The following is a 25,788-nucleotide window of genomic DNA, read 5'->3' as shown; positions in this document are numbered from 1 at the left end:
CAGCTGAGCTTTTGAAATCACAAAAGGCAGGAAATGCAAAGTTAAGGTTGCCATGGAAGCCTTAACTCTACACCTTTAGTTAGGTAGCATGCTATGGTTTTAATTACTTCTTTTTTGTGCAACACCATATTGGCGCCCTCCTTTTGTTATATTAATTCTAAGTACATTGAATGCTACTTACAATATATATTAATTGCACTGGCTACTCAGCAAACATTCTGTAAAGCCTTTGACATAGTCCACCACAACATCCTTCTCTCTAGATTGGACAGATATGGATTTGATGGGTGGACTGTTTGGTGGATAAGTAATTGGTTGGATGGTCACATTCAGAGAGTAGAGGTCAATGACTTGATGTCCAGATGGAGATCCGTGACAAGTGGTGTCCCTCAGGGGTCCCTATTGAATCATAGAATCACTAGGTTGGAAAGGACCCACTGGATCATCGAGTCCAACCATTCCTAACACTCCCTTAAACCTTGTCCCTAAGCACTTCATCCACCCGTCCCTTAAACACCTCCAGGGAAGGCGGTTCGACCACCTCCCTAGGCAGACCGTTCCAGTACCCAATGACCCTTTCGGTGAAAAATTTTTTCCTGATATCCAGCCTGAACCTCCCCTGGCAGAGCTTCAGGCCATTCCCCCTTGTCCTGTCCTCTGTCACTTGGGAGAAGAGGCCAGCTCCCTCCTCTCCACAACCTCCTTTCAGGTAGTTGTAGAGAGCAATAAGGTCTCCCCTCAGCCTTCTCTTCTCCAGGCTAAACAACCCCAGCTCTCTCAGCTGCTCCTCATAAGACTTGTTCTCCAGCCCCCTCACCAGCTTCACTGCTCTTCTCTGGACACGCTCCAGAGCCTCAACATCCTTCTTGTGGTGAGGGGCCCAGAAGAGAACACAGTACTCAAGGTGCAGTCTCACCAGTGCCAAGTACAGAGGGAAAATAACTTTCCTGGACCTGCTGTTCACACCGTTTCTGATACAAACCAAGATGCCATTGGCCTTCTTGGCCACCTGGGCACACTGCTGGCTTATGTTCAGTCGGCTGTCAACCAACACCCCCAGGTCCTTCTCCTCTAGGCAGCTTTCTAGCCAGACTTCTCCCAGTCTGTAGCACTGTATAGGGTTGTTATGCCCCAAGTGTAGGACCCAGCATTTGGCCTTGTTAAACTTCATGCCATTGGTCTCAGCCCAGCAATCCAGCCTGTTCAGGTCCCTTTGCAGAGCCTCCCTACCCTCCAGCAGATCCACGCTTCCACCCAGCTTAGTGTCATCTGCATACTTGCTAAGGGTGCACTAAATGCCTTCATCCAGGTTGTTGATAAAGACATTGAACAGGGCTGGACCCAGCACTGAGCCCTTGGGGACCCTACTTGTGACCAGCCTCCAGCTGGAGTTAACTCCATTGACCACCACTCTCTGGGCCCGGCCATCCAACCAGTTTTCAATCCAGGAGAGTGTGCACCTGTCCAGGCCAGAGGCACAGAGTTTCGTAAGCAGAATGTTGTGACAAACTGCGTCAAAGGCTTTACTGAAGTCCAAGAAGACTACATCCACAGCCTTTCCCTCATCCAGTAGTCGAGTCACTTTGTCATAGAAGGTGATCAGGTTAGTTTGGCAAGATCTGCCCTTTGTAAACCCATGTTGACTGGGCCTGATCACCTGGTTCTCTTGCATGTGCTTCATGATAGCACTCAAGATCACCTGTTCCATAACTTTCCCCAGCACTGAGGTGAGACTGACAGGCCTGGAGTTCCCCAGGTCCTCCCTGCAACCCTTCTTGTAGATGGGCACAACATCAGCCAGCCTCCAGTCTAGTGGAACTTCCCCAGTCAGCCAGGGCCACAGGAAGATGATGGAAAGGGGTTTGGAAAGGACATCCGCCAGCTCCTTCAATACTCTTGGGTGGATCCCATCCGGCCCCATAGACTTGTGGGTGTCTAGCTGGGCAAGGAAGTCTCTATTGGGACAAGTGCTGTTTAATGTCTTCATCAATTATATTGACAGCAAGATCGAGCGTGCCCTCAGCAAGTCTGCAGATGGCACCAAGCTGAGTGATGCAGTTGTCAAGCCAGAACAATGGGATGTCATCCAGAGGGACCTGGACAAGCTGGAGAAGTGGGCCTGTGAGAACCTCATGAGGTTCAACAAGGCCAAGTGCAAGGTCCTATATCTGGGTCAGGGAAATCCGCGGTTTCAATACAAGCTGGGGGGATGATGTAATTGAGAGCAGCCCTGTGGAGAAGGACTTGGAGGTGCTGGTTGATGAGAAGCTCGACATGAGCCAGCAATGTGCACTTGAAGTCCATAAGGCCAACCATATCCTGGGCTACATCAAAAGAAGTGTGGCCAGCAGGGCAAGGGAGGTGATTCTGCCCCTCTAGTCTGCTCTTGTGAGTCCTCACCTGGAGTATTGTGTCCAGTTCTGGAATTCTCATCATAAGAAGGATATGGAACTGTTGGAATGGGTGCAGAAGAGGGCTACAAAGATGATCAGAGAGCTGGAGCACCTCTGCTATGAGGACAGGCTGAGAGAGTTGGTTGTTCAGCCTGGAGAATAAAAAGCTCTGGAGAGACCTTATAGCTAGCTTCCACTACCTGAAGGGGACCTACAAGAAAACTAGGGAGGGACTTTTTACAAGGACATGTAGTTATAGGATGAGGGGGAATAGCTTTAAATTGGAGAGGGGAAGAATTAGACTAGACATTAGGAAGAAATTCTTCACAATGAAGGTGGTGAGGCACTCCCACAGGTTTCCCAGGGAAGTTGTGACTGCCCCGTCCCTGGAGGTGTTTAAGGCCAGGTTGGATGGGGCCTCAAGCAGCCTGGTTTGGTGGGAGGTGTCCCAGCCCATGGCAGGAGGTTTGGAACTGGATGGGCTTTAAGGTCCCTTCCGACCCAAACCATTCTATGATTCTATGATTAGATATCAGGTGTTAGCTGTGGCTGTCTGTATGGAAATATCTTGCACACTAATATTAAGGTGACTGTATGATGTATATGTAGAGAAAATTATTATGGCTTATTGGCCAAGGTGTTAATAAGTGCTTTTTCTGAGTTAGAATAGCACACTATGTACCTCACATTACAGAGTGTCATCACAAGAGCAAAATCTTAGAAAAAAAGCTGGCAATTTACAGGAGGTGAACTGAAAATGGTAAATGCTGCAGGAGAGCCCCTTTCACTCACACTCTCCCTGTCTCCCCCTTCCAAGCACCAGGGCAGGGCTGTCCAAGCCCCTTGAGCATCTGCTGGGCCACCTGTCATGAAGACCTGCAAAACCAGGTGCCATAGACAGAGGCTATGCTGACAGCCCTGTCCCTGCTGAGTACTCCTGCCAGTACCTCTGCACACAAATGGCCCCTGTCATCCTCATGTCACAGCCCTCTGAGCCTTTCGGTGACACTACTCTACAACAGCAGCACAACTCCTTCAGCCCCAAGCCCTGTGGCCATGGCTGGGAGGCAGAAGGGGGTTGCTCTTCTCTTCTGGGGATTGACTGCCTTATTCCCAAAAGTCACTGCAGGGGAATGAGGCTTGTCTATTGATCTGCATGCTTTGGCTTGGCCTCAGTCATGAAAGCAATGACTCAGTGCTTAGCCTTGCTCTCACCCCTCTTTTAAAACACTAGATTTTCTGGCTTGGTCCATCATGAACATTTTTAATATAGAAAGTGATGGAGGTGTGCTGCAGGGGTGGTCTCTGTGAGGAGAAGCTGGGGTTGCTTCATGCTGGACACAGTGGTTCCAGACAGTTCCAGATGGTTCCAAATGGTTCCAACAGATACACCCCTGGGCATAGCTGAGCCAATCAGAGAAGCCAGTGGAACCTCTGTGAGAAGATATTTAAGGAAGAACAAAATGCTGCCCTGCCTCAGAGAGAGAGACTGTGTGCTGTAGAAAATCTATGCATTTAGGAAATTTTGTTCATCTGTAGAACCACAAGAACTCAAATGATTTAATCTTGAGGTCACTGCAGGGAATGAAGTTTTTAGATTTCCTTCTGTGACAAGTACAAGGATACATATCTTTATATTGTGCAGTTGATTAATATGTTGGTTTTGAAAATCAGATTTGGCCTCCCAACTTGGGGTGTGTGTATGCGTGTTCTCATTTCTCACAGTGCAAGTTGTGCTTCCGATAAGGCAAAGACATAAATTTGTACTTCTTAAATATGGAAGGTCCTGCACACGGGTCAGAGCAATCCCAAGCACAAATACAGGCTGGGCAGAGAATGGATTGAGAGCAGCCCTGAAGAGAAGGACTTGGGAGTGCTAGTGGATGAAAAGCTGGACATGAGCTGGCAACTGGCGCTTGCTCACATTATAGCAGATTCACTTACTCCATAAGAACTATATAAAACTTAGGAAATACATAAAAGTGCAAATCACTAACTGCAGTAGAAAACAGAGTGGGAAGGGAGGGAGTTCTTCCCTCTGGCATCTGTCAGGGTACTGTGGCCTGTTTTAACTCTCAGACTGTGTGTGCTGGTCAGTTGATATATAATGGAGTGTCTACATTTATATGGCTAAAATTAATAACAAGCAGCACCTGATGAGATTTAAGGCTGAAAGCTTAATATTTAGTAAAGGTGGTTCGATCTGCACTGTCCTGGTGGTTTGCACTGATTTTGAGTACTTCTGTCTGAGATAGATATACAATCATAGAATAGTTAGGGTTGGAAGGGACCTTAAAGATCATCTAGTTCCAACACCCCTGCCAATGGGCAGGGACATCCCACTAAATCAGGCTGCCCAAGGCCCCATCCAACCTGGCCTTGAACACCTCCAGGGATTGGACAAACAAGCTTAAGGGCTCAAATGTCTGGCTGTATGCAGGCCTGAGAAAAAGGCATGCAACTGCAGGACACAGTGCAGTCTCTGAGCAGCAATGCCTTGTCTCTTCCTGGCCTGACAGGTGGCCATGGCCAAAGGAGGGGGAGTTTGAATGAGACTGCACTGAAAGCTGCCTTGGCTACCCTATCCAATCCATGAGCTGTGACCCTGACCAACAGGCGGAGTATCTGAAAGGAGAGGATGAAGTATTTGGCCTCATCAGGAGGAGAGGGGAAATTGATTTTTCTTTGGATGGTTTGAAAACAATATAAGGGTGACAGTGTCCTGGCTGCTGGCAGGGCAAGATAGCAGGCATGGGGATATTACAGAGCTTGTTAAGGTCATTAGATGAGCAGGATCAAGAGTGTAAAAGTACACTGAAAAGACAAAGTAAATAGTAAAACACAGAAGAAAATGGGAACAGAAATAGAGGAGAAAGGTAACATCCTAATCTGATTTCTCTGTTTCACTGATTTGTAAGAAGGAAAACCTCAGTGCCTTTACATAAATCTTAGACTATGCTAAACTATGCCAATAAAATTCAAATGTAAAGCCAAGTACTCAGAGTTAGGAAATGACAGGAATGAAGTTGCTTGTGTAATTTTAATTCAGCTGCTTTGTGTGCTCATTATGCTCATTTAATATATCCTTTAGTCTGTTGAAACAGAAAGCCTATTAACAATCTTAACTGCATTCCCAAAATCTCAAGTCTCCCAGAAGATGGAAAGCACTCATGCCAACTTAAACGTCATTCTTCAGCTAGAATTACACAACTAGCGTAGCAAGGAGGAGTTAGGTTACCCTGAACAAAATTCAGCTACTATAACTATAAAATCATCCTCTCTTTCATTTCATTTTTTTCCCTCTTTTTCCACTTAAAAACTACTTCTGTGGCTCTTCCTATAGCCTTTACCACTGTTACACAGACAGCACTGGACACAGGTGAAATGCAGATTGAGCCTGTGGGTTTCACTGCTGTGATATGACAGCAGAGGAATGACATGCTGGGTCCTTTACCTGCATCTAGAGAAAACGCCTGCCCTGCTGAGCACACTTTCTATCCAATTTCACCCACCAGATTTGAACAGTTCTGCCCCCTCTATTACACCCTGTTTCACCCTCTTCTCTTTTGACTCCTCAGGTCTGTATTTTTATCTTTGATTTGCTAGTTCCAGCTTCTAAACATCAGACTTCTCTATTCACTGCCCTACCAGTCTGAAGCCTCCCTTCTACCCTCCACCTTAGATTCTCCCCATACTAGTTTTTCAATCAGTTTCCCTGCCTGTTAACTTTTCCAAGCTTCTCGATGCATTTTATCCCTGAGTCTTTCTGATCTCCGTTTCATTCTTGATTCACTGGTTCCCACTCCTTTAACTGCCATTTCTCTCTCTGGCCCTTAGTCATGGTTTCCACTTGGACTTCTGACTCTTTTCCCATAATGTCAAAAGCTGATCTGACTTTTTGTCGAGCTGGTCCCAGTCTCAAAGTCATCTTCTCTCTTAATCCTGAACTGTAGAATGAATCTTTAGAGATTTGTAGGCAAATTTCCCAAATGTGTGTGAAAATTCGTTGTTTTTTCAAAGTTTAGTCTGGTGTAAACTGGACCAACCTGCCAGAGGAATGGAAGAAGACTAAAAGTTTAAATATATATATATATATATATTCAGAATGTTTATGGCCAAATTTCATTTTTCTCCTCACAGCATGAAGGTGTTAGTGCTTCTCAAAAGAAGCTTTGTCAAAGTTTTCTCACACAGACGAAAAATGATGTATATGCTAGGACTTCATTCTCAGCAGTGGCTGAAGTCCAGATGCACGGAAACTCTGTGGAAATAGTTGGAAGTTACAGGTGTTCTTTATGGAAGGATTTACAGATATACAGCATAATTTTCTCCAAATATGACTCACTGGAAGTCTCAGAAAAGCTCATCTTTAAGAACGAAAACTCAAGCAGAAAATTAAGTACTTTCTTCAAACATTCAGAGAGATTCTATTGTTACAACATCTACAAATTTTTTTAAAAAAATAAGTAGGAAAGAACAACTGTGAAAAACAGAAACTAATTATTCTAAGGCAATCTTATATTCACTAGTGAATGAGTACTTCATATACTACAAGCTTTCAGACCCCAAGAAACAAACATAAAAATATTGACCTATTATTTCAAAGACAGGAATAATAGGAAGAATGGATACAGAAATCATGGATGATGTTTGGAGTTTGTTAGCAATTCTACTAGAAATCAACTTGATCTTGTTTGGCAGGAGTGATCAAAAAGAAAAATGCCATATTATTGCTATGACTTACTGCTTCTGAAAAGAGTAAGTTCTGTTGGAGGAACAACACAACAGGATCCAAGCAATTCAGGAGGTTCCTGCAATGTGTTGATGACAACTTCCTTCTCCAAGTGACAGAAGAGCCAACGAGGAGACGTGCCATGCTGGACCTTGTTCTCACTAACAAGGAAGGGCTGGTGGGGAATGTGAAGCTCAAGGGCAGCCTTGGCTGCAGTGATGAGTGAAAGCAGACAGGGGGGGTGGGAATGTTCACTGCTGCTTGTCTTGAAGCCTTGGAAGTTGATAACGAAGGAGCCAGCTAGCAGAAGTTTACTGAGAACTGGGCATTGAAATGCAGAAAGCTGGAAAACAACCAGAAGAGACTGTGCTTGTGCACAGTTCAAGGGGGAAAACTCTTTTTTCATTCTGAGGAAGACTTCTTACTTCGTCCCTGAGACCCCATCCCACAACCACCAGGAGGCACTATGCAGGCGCAAGACTGGAGCGAACTTTCCAGAACTAATTATAATACAAAGTGTGTGTGTGGGGACGTTTATGAATATGTAGTAGGCGCTTATAACTATGCATGTCTTTACACTATAAGTAGCTGCTTGTTAAGTTATACAGTGTGCAAGCTAGGAGGAGAACCCTCTTGTATCCCAGCGCTGGAAATAAACATACCTGCTTTATAACTCATTTTGGGTTATAGGGTTTGATTCTGCAAAATAGCAGTGACCATGAAATTGTGGAATTCAAGATCCTTAGGGCAGTGAGGAATGCACACAGCAGGCTCATTTCCCTGGACTTCAGGAGAGCAGACTTCGGTCTCTTCAGGGATCTGCTTGGTAGGGTACCATGGGATAAAGCCCTGGAAGGTAGAAGGGGGGGAGTGGGGAGTGGGGAGTGGGGAGGGGCGGGGCAAGAAATCTGGTTAATATTCAAGGATCACCTCCTGTAAGAGACTGATTTTTCTTGGCTGCCTTAAATCACAGTTGAGACTGCAGCAGAGGCAGCGTCCTTCAACAACTTATCCCACTCTTGCAAGCAGTCCAGCTGTGCTTGCTGCCCAGAGAGCCCGTAGAAGGAGCAACCCCCTAACTCAGTTCCAGAACTTTCCTAGTAAAAGCACTGCACAGGCCCACCAAAAAAATATAAATAATATTCTGAAGAGGGGCCATTTGCCGCATGCCCACCATCCTGGAAGGATTCTTTCAGCGCTGGAGCCTAGGGGTGGTGAATCTTTGCTATTTTTCTTTTATTTCCTTATTATTTCCCTCCTTTCCTTTTTTTTCCTCCTCCCGTTGTAACTACCAAGGATTTGATAAGCTGATGCTTTTCCTATCCCAGGATTTTTGCCTGTGAAAATAAATACCTTTTAGATCAGTTGTTGGTGTTATTTTTTACCTTAAGCAGCCAAGGGGAGTCCCTAAATTTACAGAGGGGGGACCCATGGCCCACCCCTCGCATCCAAGATTGGGCCACAACACCTCCTCCAAACTCAGGAGCAACGCATCCCAACAAAGAGGAAGTCAGGCAAAAACCCCAGGAGGCCTGCATGGAGGAAAAAAGAACTCTTGGACAAACTTAAACTCAAATAGGAAGCCTACAGAGGGTGGAAGCAAGGGCAGGTAGTCTGGGAGGAATACAGAGAAATTGTCTGAGCAGCCAGGGATCAGGTTATGAAAGTTAAAGCTCAGACAGAATTTGGCCAAGGACATCAATGACAACTAGAAAAGCTTCTATAGATATGTCAGTGACAAAAGGAAAAGTAGGCAGAAAGTGAGCCTTCTCCAGAAACAAACGGGAGACCTATTTGCCCAGGATATGGAGAAGGATGAGGTACTCAAAGACTTCTTTGCTTCAGCCTTCACTGACAAGGAGTCAAGCCACACCACCCAAGTCGCAGAAGGCAGAGGCAAAGACTGAGAAATCAAAGAACCGCCCACTGTAGGAGAGGATCAGGTGTGAGATCATCTAAGGAACCTGAAGGTGCACAAGTCCATGGGACTTGGTGAGATGCATCCATGGGTCCTGAGGGTGTGGAAGAATGGCTCATGATTTAATAGCAGTGAACAATCCAGGGTTTGCTGTCTGTTGCAGAAGGATGGCTCATGATTGAATAGCAGTGAACAATCCAGGGTTTGCTGTCTGTAGCTAGGCCTGACCTTGAGATAAGATAAAAGGGAGCAGAATACAAGAATGTGGAATCCAGCGCGGGAAAGTCCCGAAGAGTCGTGATGAGAACCTTGTATCTGCCCCTTTTGCGTGCTCAAGAGCGTCTGGCCAGTTGCGTGACAGCATAAGGCGCGTGAACAGTGGGACATAACAAATTAGGATTTGTTTGTTAGCGCGTGCACTATTGGGATAAGTATATAAGAAGTGTAAGGTGTATGAATAAATGAGAACGATCATACTCATATTGAGACTCCATCGTTACTCCGGGTCCGCCTCCCACTCCGACATCTGGTAGCAGAGGATGGTTACAGGACACCTTTGACTTCTCCGAGACTGCGGTAAGCAGCTAGAGGAGGGGAGTGGGAAAACTGCAGCTAAGGGAAGCGCTGCCTGTGCATAGTCAAGGTAGACAGCTGGTGTGAGGTCGCTCCTCACCCCTTAGGGATAATTATGGAAACAGAAGCTGCGGCAACGCTACTTGTGGGAATCCTCTCTAAGAGAGGGCATGAACTGCCCGCAAAACTGCTGATAAAACTTCTACATTTAGGTAGAAATTGGGGACACTTTACTGATCCGCACACGATGTTTTTTGTTACGGAGTGGCGAGATTATGGAGAAACGTTGTGGCAAAAGACTATATCAGGAACAGACAAAGAGGAAAAGGAAATTAAAACTGTTCGTGGGGATTGGAATTTGGTGTTGGACACTTTAAAAGAGATGAGAGCGGAGAGGGAGGTGGCTTGTGCAGCAGCCCAAATGCTGGGACCTCTACCTAATGTAGAAAAAAACCCAGCCGGGGCGGGTTCGATTTCCCGTTTATTCAGATTGCCTGCGGTGAAAGGCATGAAAGGAACTATTTGCAAGAATGTTGGCGAGTTAGTGCGAAAAGCTGAAACAGGGGAGAAGGAGGGGGAGCGCTGGTTCGGGAAGGAGGAAGTTGATGCGTTGGGAGACATGGAACCGACTGAGAAAAAGCAGGAAGTACCCAAGGGTGGCTTTAGTTGCTGCCCATGTTCCTGTACTCCTCCTTCGGTACAGCCTTCTACCCCCCCCAATCGAGGAATTAACTCCTCCGGTGCCGCCTTCCCTTCCGCCTCTGTATCCTTCATTGTCACCGAACAAGCCTTACCGCCCTGCTTATCCACTACTCGACCAGCTTTATTACAGGGAGTGCAATGGAAGAGAATTATTAAAGATGCCATAGTGCAAGGCCAGTGGATGTCACCTAACAATAGTGAGGGGCTAATGCCCTTAGCCTTTCCTGCTGTCCAAGAAAATGGACAGGGGAAGTGGGAATCACACGATTGGAAGATTTTACAACAGGCACATGCCACCGTGACCACATATGGGCCGAAATTCGAAGCTGCGCGACAGATAGTGACCTGGATTTTCTCAGTAGATTTGATGTGTCCGTATGATTGTCAAAATTTAATGAGACTACTTTTGACCCCGACCCAACTTTTGCTATGGCAATCCTCATGGCAGCAGCGTGCAGTTGCAGCAGCAGCAGTCGCCAGGATCCACAGGATCCCCTTAGGGGGGTAACACCAGATATGCTCACTGGTCAAGGTCAATATGCTGATACCAGAGTGCAAACCACCTTTCCTGAGGATAAGCTGCGCTTATCCGCCCAATTAGCTTTAGAAGCCTTTTTGAGCCTACCAGGACCTAGTGCCCCATCGTTTGGTAACCTGGTGCAGGGTGCAACAGAGAAATATACCCACTTTGTTGATCGACTTTGGGATAACATCATGAACCACCCTGATCTCTCTCCTGAAAGTAAAGAGCAAATGTTTCGAGTATTGGCCTTCGATAATGCCAACAAGGCTACCAAACAGATTCTAGCCGGGCTCCCAAAGGGAGCCGGAGTGGAGGAGATGCTTTTAAGAGTAGAAAGAGCTGACTCTTATAAACAAAGTAGCTCTGTTGCTGCCGCAGTGCAGGGAGCTGTACGTGAACTTGTGCAATCACTTGCTACCGCAGCCCAGAAAGGAAGGGGCTGTGTGCTAAAGGGAGGAAAGTCATCAACCAACCAACCCTTCCATGGGAAGTGTTATCGATGTGGGAATGAAGGGCATTATTAATTATAATACCTGGATTGATTGACGCAGATTATACAGGGACGATACAACTCATGGTGTATATACTTTGTCCACCTATCTTTATACCGGCAGGTAGTGAAATAGCACAGATTGTGGCCATTGAAAGTATCTTACCTTCACAGTCCTGAGTGGAATTCTATAGGGGCGACCGAGGTTTTGGATCTACAGGCCCTGCTGTTTGTTTTACCACTAAACTACATCAACGGCCTGTATTAGCAATTGGACTGCTCCGTGACAATGAGAATCGACAGATTCGAGCCATGTTAGACACTGGTGCAGATATCACGATAATCAGCTGTGAAACATGGCCTCTACATTGGCCAGTGGAGCAACCTTTATCAACTATAGCTGGAGTAGGAGGACACTCTCTCCCACAGATCAGTCGGGAACCGATTCAACTAGAGTTCCCTGAAGGACAAAAGGCTGTATTAAAAGTATATGACAACCAAGGACTGTTACCTGTTAAACAATTGATACAAACCTTATCTTATAATATATGTGCATATTGTAAGTGTTGTATGTGTTCGGTACCGTGTATAGTTTAAATATCCATACCATCGTGCTCTTCTTATTGACTGGTCGTAAACAATATTGCATAGGTATATTAAGCCAGCTCTCAAAAGAGTGGTTCTGTGTGTGTATGTGTGTGTGTGTTTAAAGCGCTTTAAACGTTTGTAAGATTTGCAAATTGGGCTTTGGTTATAGGAGTTTGAGCCTCTGTTTGTTTCGATTAATCTTAAAAATGCAACACTGAGACCTTTCAATCTCAAACGTCCACTAAGCTGGCAAACAGGTAGATTTACCTGGGACCTTTGAAGTGAAAGGCTGCAGAGGACACAATTGCAAACTAAAAAAAAAAAAACAAAAAAAACCCAAAAAAACCCCAAAAAAAACCCCTACAAACAAACCCAAAAAGAACTTAGACAATAGAAAAAGAAAATGGGAAAAAACCCCAGCCATGTGGCTGTGTGTGAGGGGTTTTTTCCCCCCCCTCCATTCCTCCCCGCCCTTACTCCTGATATGTGAAGGGGTTTTTTTTTTTTGTTTCAGCTTGGCAGTCCTTATCTCTCTCTAGGGGAGTAACAATTTATGAAGAACACTCTGCATTCCAGTGTCCGTTATAAGAACCATTTGATGAACTGGCACTGTAGACATTGAGGGATATGCTGAGAGATAAAGGACTTGTTGTTGCACCTGAAAAAGTACAAAGGTCAGCTCTGTGGAAGTATTTGGGCTGGTGCATTTCTGATGCCCAAATCCCACCACAGAAAATCGAACTGACGACTAGTTTATGAACTGTTAAAGATGTTCAAACGTTCAAAAAGATGTTCAAAATCAGTAGTAACTTACCCTCTCAATGGGAAAACCAGAGCGAGGCATTCAATAAATATGATAATTGGGATAACAAACTTCCAATTGGATCCGAACCACAAGAACTTGAACTTGTGGATTCTCTGAAAACTACGTATTGTTTTTTGGGGTTTTTTTTGTTTTTATAGGTTTAGCATCGTGGTCTGCGGCATAGAAGGAAACAAGACTAGCAGACCAAGCAGCACCAACAATAATTAATCCCATGGGGAACAGCAGTGATTGGGAGCGGAAATGGTGCAACATTACAATGCGAAATAAAACTCATTCTGCTCCTGGCACTGTATTACCAAGACGATTACCACCAGGATACCTTTTGATCTGTGGTAATCGAGCATAGGCAGGCATGCCCTCTAACCCAAAGGGTGGACCATGTACCATTGGTCAGCCCAGTTTGGGCGTTCCATATCATCATCCAAATCAAACTCATCCCACAAGGTGGAAAAGAGACCTGAATTATGGAATTTTTGGGAAAGATTTTTGCATTTCTTTTGCTATCAAGAGTTGCAGCCATAAAAGCGCATAAAAACTTAGAAGAATTATTTTGTTGGGTAGTGAAGCAAGCCAACATGACAAGTCAAATTTTGTCTGAACTGGCTGCAGCAATAAATTTTTCTTCTTTTTTGTTTATTATTGGCGCATGGTCATGGCTGTGGCGATTTTGACCTAGGTCTCTCCTTTTATTTCTCTTTTCTTTGATTTGGATGGATTATCCAACTGGTTAGGATTGACTGGTCGGCTTAGGAGCATATTAAAAACGGGATTAATGTTGTTGATAGTTATACTTGTAGAAATAGTTCTTTTCAGTTGTGTAAGGTTATGTCTAAGAAAAATGCTATCACGAACAACAAATGAACCCTGGCTTGTTCAAAACAAAAAGGGGGAATTGTGGAAGAATGGCTCATGATTGAATAGCAGTGAACAATCCAGGGTTTGCTGTCTGTAGCTAGGCCTGACCTCGAGATAAGATAAAAGGGAGCAGAATACAAGAATGTGGAATCCAGCGCGGGAAAGTCCCGAAGAGTCGTGATGAGAACCTTGTATCTGCCCCTTTTGCGTGCTCAAGAGCGTCTGGCCAGTTGCGTGACAGCATAAGGCGCGTGAACAGCGAGACATAACCAATTAGGATTTGTTTTGTTAGTGCGTGCACTACTGGGATAAGTATATAAGAAATGTAAGGTGCACGAATAAATGAGAACGATCATACTCATATTGAGACTCCATCGTTACTCCGGGTCCGCCTCCCACTCCGACACTGAGGGAACTGGTGTATGAAGTTGCTAAGCCACTATTCATCACATTTGAGAAGTCGTGGCAGTCTGGTGAAGTTCCCACTGACCAGAAAAGGGGAAACATAACTCCCATTTTTGAAAAAGGAAAAAAAGAAGAGCTGGGGCACTACAGGCCAGTCAGTCTCACCTCTGTGCCTGGTAAGATCATGGAGCAGATCCTCCTGGAAACCGTGCTAAGGCACATAGAAAATAAGGAGGTGATTTGCCGCGATTGAGAGGGGGCGGGGGAACACTCACACACAGCCACAGGGCTGGGGGGTTTTCCATTTTTTGTTTTGTTTTGTTTTTTACGTTCTTTTTTTCTATTTTTTCTTTTTCCGTTTTCTTTTCTGGTTTTCTTTCTGTATTTCCTATTTTCTTTCTTTTTTTTTTTGTTTGTTTGTTTTATTTTCTCTTTCTCCTTTCTTTTTTCTTTTCTAGGTATTTTAAAATCTTGTCATCTGCAGCCTTTCACTTCAAAGGTCCCAGGTAAATCTACCTGTTTGCTGGCTTAATGGACGTTTGAGATTGAAAGGTTTCAGAGTTGCATTTTTAAGATTAATCAAAGCAGAGGCTCAATATAACCAAAACCCAATTTGTAAGTCTTACAAACGTTTAAAGCGCTTTAAACACACACATGCATACACACACAGAGAACCATTCTTTTGAGAACTGGATTAATATATCTATACAATATTGTTTATGACTCGTCAATAAGAATAGCACGACAGCACGAATACTCAAACTACACACGGCACCGAACACACACAACACTCAAAACATGCAGATATATCACAAAATAAGGTTTGTATCAATTGTTTAACAGGTAATAGTCTTTAGTTGTTAGGGCATTTTCGTGGCAGAGGACTATCCTATGGCGGCTGTGAATTATTCATGCATACGATGGAGCCGGTGGCTGTTTCGAGCGCTGAGGCAGTGGGCAGCTTGGCGACGAAACAGTCAGTACTTTCTCTTTTTACAGCCTTTTGAATTTCTTTTATCGCTTCATAAGTAACTGATTTCCAGCGAAGATCTGGTGTTTCCTCTGCCACACCATCTTCTACCTCCTCTGATTCCTCGCTATTATTTTGTGCAGCCCTGTTCCGTCTTTATCTCTCCAAAGGCTTATGATGTCGGGTGGCAGATCCCTTTTGGACGATCCAGGCGTTCGGAAAGGTCCTGGATCAAAGGGATCCTCCTCAGGAGTATAACCAGTGGCGCACAGTTCTGGTAGAGTGGAGGGTCCATCCTTTACTAGTGATAGCGGAGGGATAATTGGAGAGTCCTCCTCCCCTTTCACCTTGTCTTGGGGGCTCTTTTCTTGTACTTTTAAAGTCTCAAAAATACTCCTCCACCACGGGAGCATACACTGTGCTTCAGCATTCCCTGTGGTTGCTGCATCCCACAGTTTAACCCCCACTTCATCCCAGAGTTCCCACGTAAAAATAGTAGACGCGGTTATGGTGGGTATCTTTACCTGTACCCATTTAAGTATGATCTTAAGGTCATGCCCAGAAATATTTTCCCCTTGTTTCTTAAGAAGGGCTTTCATGAGTTCATAAACGTCTCTTTCGGGGGAAGACACCTGGTTTCCCCATGTTTCCCATGGCTCACCTCTATTCTCCAGAGGGATTGTTCCTGGCCAGGTCCTGCTTCTTTTCAGCAGCTCATTTTTCGTTCCGAGGGACTCGCGGCATGCCACACAGATAGGTGGTTATCACGTTCGCCTCACATGGGGCACCAATTTGCCGCGATTGAGAGACGGGACGCAGCTTGATGCAAGCAAATGTCGTCTTTATTGCGCAGCTAACATATATTTATACTACTAGTTACAGATAATTAAGGCTCATACATATTGCAAAAAGCAAGCTCGTTATTGGCTACATCGTTAAAGGCCAGCTCCTCCTTAAGATACATTTTTGTGATTTCTTGTACTTCTTAATCTGTGTCCTGTTGTTCTATAACAACTGTGCTCAAGGGCACTGTGGCCTTGCTTATAAGGATTCTACAAAGAAACTAGTGAGAAACTAGAGGCTGCTTATGCGTCAAAGTTCTTATCTCACTCCTTCCCAGGGCCTGTGGCCGACAAGTTCCAGCACATCCCCCTTAAACAATCCTTCTGTACTTTGGGTTTTTCCACTGCCTGTCAGGCCCTGTCCTACAGTGATTGGTGACAGACAGCATGGCTTCAGTAAGGGCAAATCATGCCTGACAAATTTGGTGGCTTTCTACAGTGGGGCTATAGCATTGGTGAATAAGGGACGAGTAACTGACATCATCTACCTGACTGTGCAAAGCATTTGACAGTGCCCTGCACCAAATTCTGGTCAATAAATTGGGGAGACATAGATTTGATGGATGGACCGCTTGGTGGATAGGGAATTGGCTGGAGAGTGACACCGAGAGTTGTGGTCAACAGCAAAACATCCAAATGGAGAGCAGTGATAGTAGTGTTCCTCAGGGGTCGGTATTGGGACCAGTGTTGCTTAATATCTTTGTCACAGACATGGACAGCGGGATTGAGGGCATCCTCAAGTGCAAGTTTGCCAATGACACCAAGCTGTGTGCTGCAGTCAACATGCTGGAGGTAAGGGATGTCATCCAGAGGGACCTTGACAGGTGGGCCTGTGCAAAGCTCATGAAGTTCAACAAGGCCAAGGGTGAGGTCCTGCACCTGTGTTGGAGCAATCCCAAGCACAATTACTGGCTGGGTGGAGCATAGATTGAGAGCAGCCCTGAAGAGAAGGACTTAAGGGTGCTGGTGGATGCTCAACATGAGCTGGCAACACGTACTTGCAGCCCAGAAAGCCAACTGTATCCTGGGCTGCATCAAAAGAAGTGTGAGCAGCAGATCAAGGGAGGAGATTCTGCCCATCTTCTCTGCTCTCGTGAGACCTCACCTGGAGTACTGCATCCAGCTCTGGAGTCCTCAGCACAAGAAAGACATAGTTCTTTTGGAATGGGTCCAGAGGAGGGCCACGATGATGATCAGAGGGCTGGAGCACCTCCCACACAAGGACAGGCTGAGAGAGTTGGGATTGTTATGCCTAGAGAAGAGAAGGCTCAAGGGAGACCTTATAGCAGCCTTCCAGTACCTAAAGGGGGCCTTACAGGAAAGTCGGGGAGGGTCTCTTGATTAGGGAGTGCAGGGATAGGATGAGGAGCAACAGTTTTAAGCTGAAAGAGGGGAGATTTGTATTAGATATAAGGAAAAAAATCATTACTATGAGGGTGGTGAGGCACTGGTGCAGGTGAAGTCATGGAAGCCCCATCCCTGGAAGGGTTCAAGGCCAGGTTGGATGGGGCTTTGAGCAACCTGATACAGTGAAAGGTGACCCTGCCCATGGCAGGGGGGGGCTGGAAATGGATGATCTTTAAGCTTCGTTCCAACTCAAAGCATTCTATGAGCCTATGAAAACATGACTGAAAAAGCTTTTTTAAAAAGTATGTGGTTTCTCAGATGTGATCCACAGAGGGCGCACTAGAAGAGAAGACTCTGTGTGCAACTACAGCTTTGCCAAGAAAGGAACACTGCTGGAGATCTTTCAGATCCGCAGTGCCATTATTGCTACATTTCAGAACTCATAAAAAGAACAAACATTGGGTGTTTTTTTAACAGTATTTTCAGCATCTGCAGAAATATCTGCAAGGATTTGGGGAAACAAAACCGAGTAATGTATCTAGATAAATTTGGAGTACTTAGACAGAAATCACAAGCTGACATAATCAGTCTACTGGCATAAGCTGTTCTTTCTCTATGGTCAGAAAAAACACAGGAGGAATTTGCAGCCACTAATAAACCTTGACTAAGAAATGAAAGCATTACTCAGGAGCCAGCTTGGGGATGGGGGAATCCTGCGCTTTTGCAGCTTTAAGAAGTGTCGTGTCGTGTCTCCCCGCATGCGAGTCCTCTGCTCTGTAACTTTTCTTCTCAGTGACTTCACTGAAATACCAGTTCGCTGGGTTTAAAATTGCTAACGTCACTCCTGTCCCCGCCCACGCTGAGGCAGAGCTGCGGCTCGCTAGTTAGGAGCCCACCCTTTCCTGCTCTAAGTGGGGCTGGAGAACCTTCTCAACAAAATGATGAAGTGATCCCACTCACTGAAAAGAAGCATATGTGAGGGAGATATGTGATTAGACAGGAGAAAGGAGGACAAGGAAAAAGCATAAAAGAGTAGGAGACACAGAATAGCAGCAATGTATGAGACATGAGGGAAGTGTGAGGTGCTGGCTCCTTCATCTTCAAAGGGAATAAACATCTTTCGTTTCCTTAGGGATTTTGGAGTTTACACTCATCTAGTATTAAAACAAATGGCAGCTGATGTAAGGGAGCAGCAGTGGTACCCCAGCCCAGAGACTTGGAGGAATCTGCAAGCTGTGAGCTGCTGGAGGAAGGATATCTCCATTCTTCCAGCTACCTTCAACTCTCACACATGGAGGCAGTGATGGCTGCCATCCGAGTCCTGTGATTACTTTTCAGTCATTGTTTCTTTTGCACCCAGTATTTACTTTGGAAGGCTACTTTTGAAGCTACCACCTCCTTGAAGATCAACAACCTTTGGAGTGCCAGGAAAAAATATTTACAGCAAGTTTATACCCATTTACTGTTTTGCTCTTTAATAGCTCTTTTTGCTTCTCTGCTTATTTTAACCTCACACAAAATATTTGGAGAGCATAATAGTATGTTGCATTGGATTTTAGTTTGATAAACCAAACAAGCCAATTATTATTTTTCTACTCTCTAATAACAAATCTGATGTTCCCTAAACATCCTTAGAATTTCTGTCTGGTTCTGGTGCAGCTAGAATTCCTTTTTTTGAATGCGGTGACTAAAGCTGAACAAGGAATTACAGTTCAGATCTTTTCAGTGCTTTATCCAGAGAAATGGGATTTCCCTGTCTCTCTCACAAATACATTTGTCTTTTCTGTAGGAATGGTAGTTCATAAACAATGTGCAATCAACCAATACAGATCTGGGTTTGCATGGAGAATACAGAGGTATCATGGAAGGTTAGTCAAAACGCAGACTCTCGCGGTGCTTCTTGCTTTTCCAGCTCTGTTCTGCTGCTCTTCAAGGACTTTGAACAGTCCATTGGCCATGCCAATACTCAGCAGGCTTGAGATTCAGATGGCACAGTCATCTGTTTTTTTATTATCTACAGGTATCCCACCAGGAGGTTCAACCCAACACTCCTTTCAGAGGTTTTGATACTGCTGCCAAGTTGGTGTTAGCAACTTGTTTCTTTTATCTTCGTTCTCAGGGAGTTCTGGTTTTGCACCCATGCGGTGGGAAAACATCATACTTCATGCAAGCATGTGAACAAGTTGAAAGGCAAAGACAAATGGGGCCATCTCTGTGATTTCTAAACAAAATACTTTGAACATAATGAATACCAAAGCATTTGCACTAGTGTGTGAGCTTGAGCTGGAAGAACAAAACTGATGCAACAGTTACTCATATGTGGATTTAGAGCCTTAGTTTCTTTGCTTTTGACCTGCCATTACTGCATACAAAATGTCATGTGGGACTTTTAGAAACTAATGAATCTAGATTCCTAACTACTTGACATCGAGGAATATATTTAAGTTGTGTACACTTGCCTAGACTGAATTATTTTTTATCATAGTCTCTTTCACTCTTATCACTCATCATATGGAAGAAAGAACCGTTGTGGATCTTTATCCTTCTACCACAAATAGGTTTACAGCTAGAAGCCTGTACATCTAATTTGATTTTTAGCGGAAAAATATATAGAGCTTCATATGTTTCAAAGTGAGCATATGAAACCCAACAAAAAAAATGACAATGGCAGTCCAGAAAAGTAATGCAGCTTCATCATAACCGTACATATTCTGAACATTGCCCACAACAAACTGTCATGGAGGCACTCACAAAACAGACAACTAGTAAACCAAAACGAAGATTCATTCCAACCAAAATCACTTAGCACTCTGAAAAACAAAGTAAACCACAAGTTCAGATGTCAGTCAGGAATATTACTACACAGCTGCCTTAAGAATTCCTAAGTTTTGCGAACAATCCTTTAGAAGGATGACCCAAAATGTGCACAATCACTCACTCAGTAATCTCTCACTTGAGGGTACCCAGAAGATAGAATCGCTCACCCAAAGGGGCAAGGGCTCACTTGAGGATATATCCAGAAGAAATAATCACTCATCAAAAGGAGTGTGAGGGCACTCAGTCCCGGGAAGTTTCCTTGCGTGGTGTCCCAGTCCCAAGAGGGGGAGAGCCTCATTGTAGGCCTGCAGCTCTGAGGAGGAACCAGCTCCAGTAGGCTCTCTGGTGGGACCTCATTTTATACCATAGTTGAGTGTGATCTGTGGTCATTCTAAGTGGCTGTGGACCCACAACTTCTGGGACTGTGTGCCAGGCAACAGTCCTCCACCTCCTCCTCCCCCAGCAGCTGGAGGGGGAACAGGGAATAGGGGTTTCAACCGTCAGAAAGCCTGGCCTCTTTGTCTTTGGCCAGCCTGGTATTTTGTCAGGTCCTTGGCCGGCCATGATCTTTACCAGGTCCTTAGAAGGCCATAATCCATATCTGGTCCTTGGTGGGCCATAATCTCCTTGTCAGGCTGGTTGCACTTGCCACACAAACCTTAGACTCATGCCACTCAGTCTAAAGTTTTTGTAGTTCAGTGCCTTCATTTTAGGTTATGAGGTAGTGTGTGAGAAATGGGAAACTGAGGAAGCTTTTGTTTTCTCTCTCATGAGGCACTCACTGCTACTGGTAGGTATGATTCGTGATAGGTTTCTTATGCTTATTTTTGTTTGAAGAAGGCTTCCCTTGCTATTTAATTATCATCTTCACTGATGAAGTCACATAGCTAATTACTTTTATAGGCCAAAATGCTGAAGCAAGGGTCTGTAAAATATGTGCATGTATGAATTAAAATAACATTTGAAAATATCTGTCCTTACTCCAGAGATATCACATTGTTAGGTAAATCCTTTTGCTGTCTTTCATTCCAGCCTCTTCCTGGGATACACTTGGTCTCAGGTAGTAGAGATCTTATGAGAGGACAAACCTTTTGTTAAAGCAACAGTTGTGAGCATACAATTGTTAGTTTTGTTGTGTTTTACAGTGTCATGACACCCTTGATAAAACTTGGGTTTCCCATTTTTATGTGGGAATTGACATATAGTATCTCACTAATATCTCTCTCTCACACTCGTAATAGTTTAATATGCCTCTGGTGGGTACAACATCACTTAAACAGGAAAAGATCATGAAAATATTGAAAGTGGTCCTAGAAGTAGCAAGGATCTGGGATGCATGTTCCACCTTGGATATCCCAATGCCATTGGCTTGTCTAGGAGCAGTTATACTAAACATTTATAAATTCAGGAAAACTTGGAGAATTAATGGAAATATTTGCTAATCCTAAGATGAGACAGGTGCCCAGCAAGGTAGTAGATAGTGCTGGAGCTACTCTGTTGAATTAAAAGCAGCAACATATGCTATCTGTTTGTATGCTACCATTGAAGGACTGAGCCAAATATAGTAGGATCTGGCAAGCCCATGGTGCTGGCTGTTTCTTTGCAATACTACTAGCATGGATGTGCTGGAATCAACTTTTTTTTTCTTTCTTTTCAATTTTAGAATGCCTGCTGTGTTTCTTTCCTGTTTAGCCAGTAATGCTGTTGGGTTTGAAGTGTTTGCAAAGTAGGGAGATGCAGGCATGTGTTTTGGACACGGAACCAGTTGCCTTTGGAGTCGGGCATGCTACCATTCCCACGACCAGGGAAGAGGTCTAGAAAGTTGCCGCAGACACCTTCCGCGCCCTCTTCACCCGTGGCTCCCGGATGCAGGAGCTCACACCCGGCTGTCCCCGCAGGGCGCACCGCTGGTTCAGCGACACACGGGGCGGGGGCTCGGCGTTGCCATGGAGACAGAGCCACAGGGGCGAGGGCGGGAGGAAGCGCAGCCGGCACCCTGGAGAGGCGCACGGAGGCAGACGCGCCGCAGCGGGCCCCAAAACCTCCCGCCCCGCCGTCATTCCCTGTTACCGAAGCTCTTACGGCGGCATGGACAACTCTGACATCATCCTCCTCGCCCTGGTAACGTCAGCGTCGGGAGCGGTGCGTAACGTCGGTGCGTAGAGGAGCGTGGTGACGTGTGATATTTAAAGCTCCCCGAGTGGCAGATGGAGGTAGAGTGAGGAGGTGTCGTGCATAGTGTACTGTTGGGCCTTTCGTCTTTCCCCGAGAGGGACGGAGGCGTGGGCTGCAGGCATGGTGGCTGCACCTGCCCATCGTGAGAATACGGGTAGGCGGAGGAATGAGGCGGAGGATGCGAACGGGCAGAGGCAGCGGCTAGAGGGCGCTGGAGTAGCAAGGGTCTGACATGGAGCTTCCTCCCTTCGTCCCACCGGCGAGGCCGAGCCCACAGTCCCGCCGCAGGGGAGCGCGGGCTCAGCGGTCCCTTCCGCTGGTAGTGACAGACTCGCTGCGCCCCAGGACGATACCCGCCCGCTCGCCGTAGAAGAAGGCGTGAAGGAGGAGCGGCGCTCCGCATCTCTGCAGCCGGGGGTGGGCGGATCAGGGGAGCGCGGCTCCCCGGTGCCCGCTGGGGACGCGCGGTCCTCGCTAGCCGCCACACGCCGGGAGCCCTATGCCAGCGCCGGTGCTACGGCTCGCTCTGCCTCCTCAGGAGAACGCATTGATACCCGTCACGCTGCTGGCGGGGGTGCTAGGAGGAGCAGCGGCGTGGAGCCCTGCGCACACAGCCTGCCCTATCCCGCTACGCCTCTGAGTCGCACGGAGCCTTCGGCGGCCGCTCGTCTCCCGGTGAGAAGTGACGCAGACACCGCAGCCCCTCGCGGAGAAAGCGAGCGTCTCCCCGTCTGCCCGCAGGAGGGGATCCGTCTGTCCCCGGAGCCGCTGCCTACGGGCCCCTGGCGAGGCCGACGGCCATGGAAGCCCGGCCCGCGAGGGGCGCTCCCTAGCGCGCGGGCGGCTCCTCTCGACCTGGCAGCTGCGAGCCGCCGGCGCAGCAACCCCAGCCCAGCGGACTGCCGCCGCCACGGGGCCGCGGAGCTGCCGTTGCGGCGAGGAACGTCCCGGGGACGTGCGGCAGCACCGGCCGCCATGGGGTAAGGATGTCGCAGGAGCCGCCGGGTCGGGGAGGGTGGGGAGGAAGCGGCTGTCTGCGCGAGATGTTGCTGTTCGAGCGGGCGCTGCTGAATGCACACTGAGGCGAGTGGTTTTAGTGACTGGGTGTGTGAGGAGCAGGAATCCTGCGGCGATCGATGCTGTGCATCAACCTGATGAAAGAAAAGCGGGGCGCACCGTGATCTGCAGAGGTTTGCCTCGACCGTTTTCACATTGGATCGCTGGAAGAGCCGCCTTGGCTTCCAGATCCCCATCGTGAGGACCTTCTCCTGTTTTTTTAGGAGTGATTAGTCCTGAAAACGACTTATTTAAGGTGAAGCTTAAGAGCAGCAAAGGCTCATTTTAACTCTTCTGGAGACTTCAGAGGATATAAAACAAGATGTGAATTTCCCAATATAGTGAAGAAGGCTCTAGAGAAATCTGCTTTACAGCAGGTCCCTTAAGTAAATTGGGACATCCACTTGAGGCTTTAAGGAAATTAGAAGGAATAACATCTTTAAAATTAACATATCACATCTAATTTAGTAGCTATAAAAGGGATATAGATACCTGTGAGAAATTTCCACAGTTGTATTTTTTAGTTATTTGTATAGTGAGTTGAAAAAATAGAACTTGTGCTTGCCTGATAACCTCTGAATAGAATGGAAACTCATCCATGTTCAAAAGCAACAGAAACCCAGTATGATTTTGCTAACTGCAAGGTAGAGGCAGACTTAATGCATTAACAAGGTGCTGGTTTTCTAAGACTTTATGATGTAGTTCAGAGTATAAAAATTATAACTCATGTCCTGAGTATTTTGGTCATTCAGGAATTCAAATGTGTAATTGATATAGTAATATGAAAGTTAAAAGTGTGTCTTTCCTCAACCTGTTAAGGACTTTTGGGATTATCCAGTTTATTAACTTTATTGCATGTAGAGTGATAACCGCTGCATCCTTGGTTCTGTCCTAGTCACTGGGGCTTACTGTACAAGATGTAGGATAGCTTTTATTTTCCTGTTGTTTTCCCTTCTGTTTGAAAACAAACAAACAAAACCAAAAACCAAAACCAAACCGAAACAGAGTAAACTCAAGCTTGCAGCTGTCTACATATTCAAGAAAGTGATAATGTGTTTCAAAAACCTGCCAAAAGACTAAATGATGTTAAAGTGTTTTGGGGATATATTTTTAAAGCTGCTAAGCAGACACAGAATTATATAGCTTTTAAAATTCAAATAATGGATAACATCTCATTTATTTAAAATCAGTATTGTGTTTGTAGATAGGTCAGTTAAGTGTGTCATATTACAAATAGGGAGCTGTTGATGAGGAGTAAACTTTGTACTTTCTCCAGAATGAAATCAAGCATTTCTGAAAACAAAAACCTGACGTAAAAAAAAACCCCAAAAACTTATTTTTTCCAGTTCATAAACTTCAGTACTACTAGTGTTTTGGCGTGGTAGCTTCTTAGTGAACAGTGCAAATTCATATCTATAGAGTGGAAATAATTCAAAATAGTGAAGGACTATAAAAATCTTGTGGAGAAGGGGTGTAAAGTTGGTGTCAGAACTCTTTAGTAGTATCTTGGCACATTAAAATCAAGTAGGCGAAACTTGCACATATTTTGAAGACTTCTTAGATAGTATATACTGGGGCATTGCAATGTAACATTCCTTTGAAAACTATTTTTTGACAAGGTGGTCAAAACCAGCAATATAGGTATGTGTTACTAATAAGCTCTCTGCTCTGTAAGAGTGAACGCATCCAAGCACCAGCACCAACTCTGTGGATCTACGGTTAAGTATCGGATGTTTGCTAATTTTAGAGCAGAGTTCTTGTTTCAGTAGCTATTTTGTATTAACATCTAAATGCAAATGCCCATGCATTTCAGACTATTTCTAGACCAAGATGTACTGGACTGTTAACACTGCAGATATAAAAATAGTCTTCTGATGTTCATAGAATGAGTGCTCTAGAAGCAAGTTGCAAAATGATTGATATTCCATGTACCTGGCCACACCAGGATCAGTGTACTATATTTGGTATTTAATGGATACTGCTATCCTACATAACCTTGTATAGTGAGCTTGTAGTACCTGGCCGATTGAGAATGTACCTATTCCAATGGTTAGAACACAGAACTTGGGATAAGGGAGAGAAATTGGCTTGCCAAATCAGCAGTGTCTTAGTCTCATTTGTTATAGCAAAGAATTCAGTTCTGCCGGGGTAGTTCAGCCTGCTTAGCTTATTGAATACAATCAGGCAAGCCAGGTAATTATGCAGTGTATGTGGTGAATACCAAACTGTGGGTGACTGGTCTCTGAAGATGTGCTGCTATTAAATATTTGTTTTCAGAAACTTGAGAATGGTCTATAGGGTCTTGTAATGTAGGAGACACTCTTCTTAGTGCTGTTCTCTACCTGCCACTCTCTCTCTCTTCCTTTCTCCTAGTTCCTCATCCCTATTGTATAAAGACAAATTCCTATCAGTAGTCAATATGGGTGACATACCTGTTTATTTGTGCGGGCCTTTCTGTTGGGTTGACCACACTGAATATAGCATTCTTCAATAGGAAAACACTGATTTTTGTGTAAATAAGATGACCTTAGTATGTTCTGTCCCAGTTCATAATGTGACTTGTATTGCCAGTACTG

This window comes from Cuculus canorus, chromosome W, assembly GCF_017976375.1.
Source record: "Cuculus canorus isolate bCucCan1 chromosome W, bCucCan1.pri, whole genome shotgun sequence".
NCBI classification, from domain to species: domain Eukaryota; kingdom Metazoa; phylum Chordata; class Aves; order Cuculiformes; family Cuculidae; genus Cuculus; species Cuculus canorus.
Note: the sequence above shows the minus strand (reverse complement) of the source record.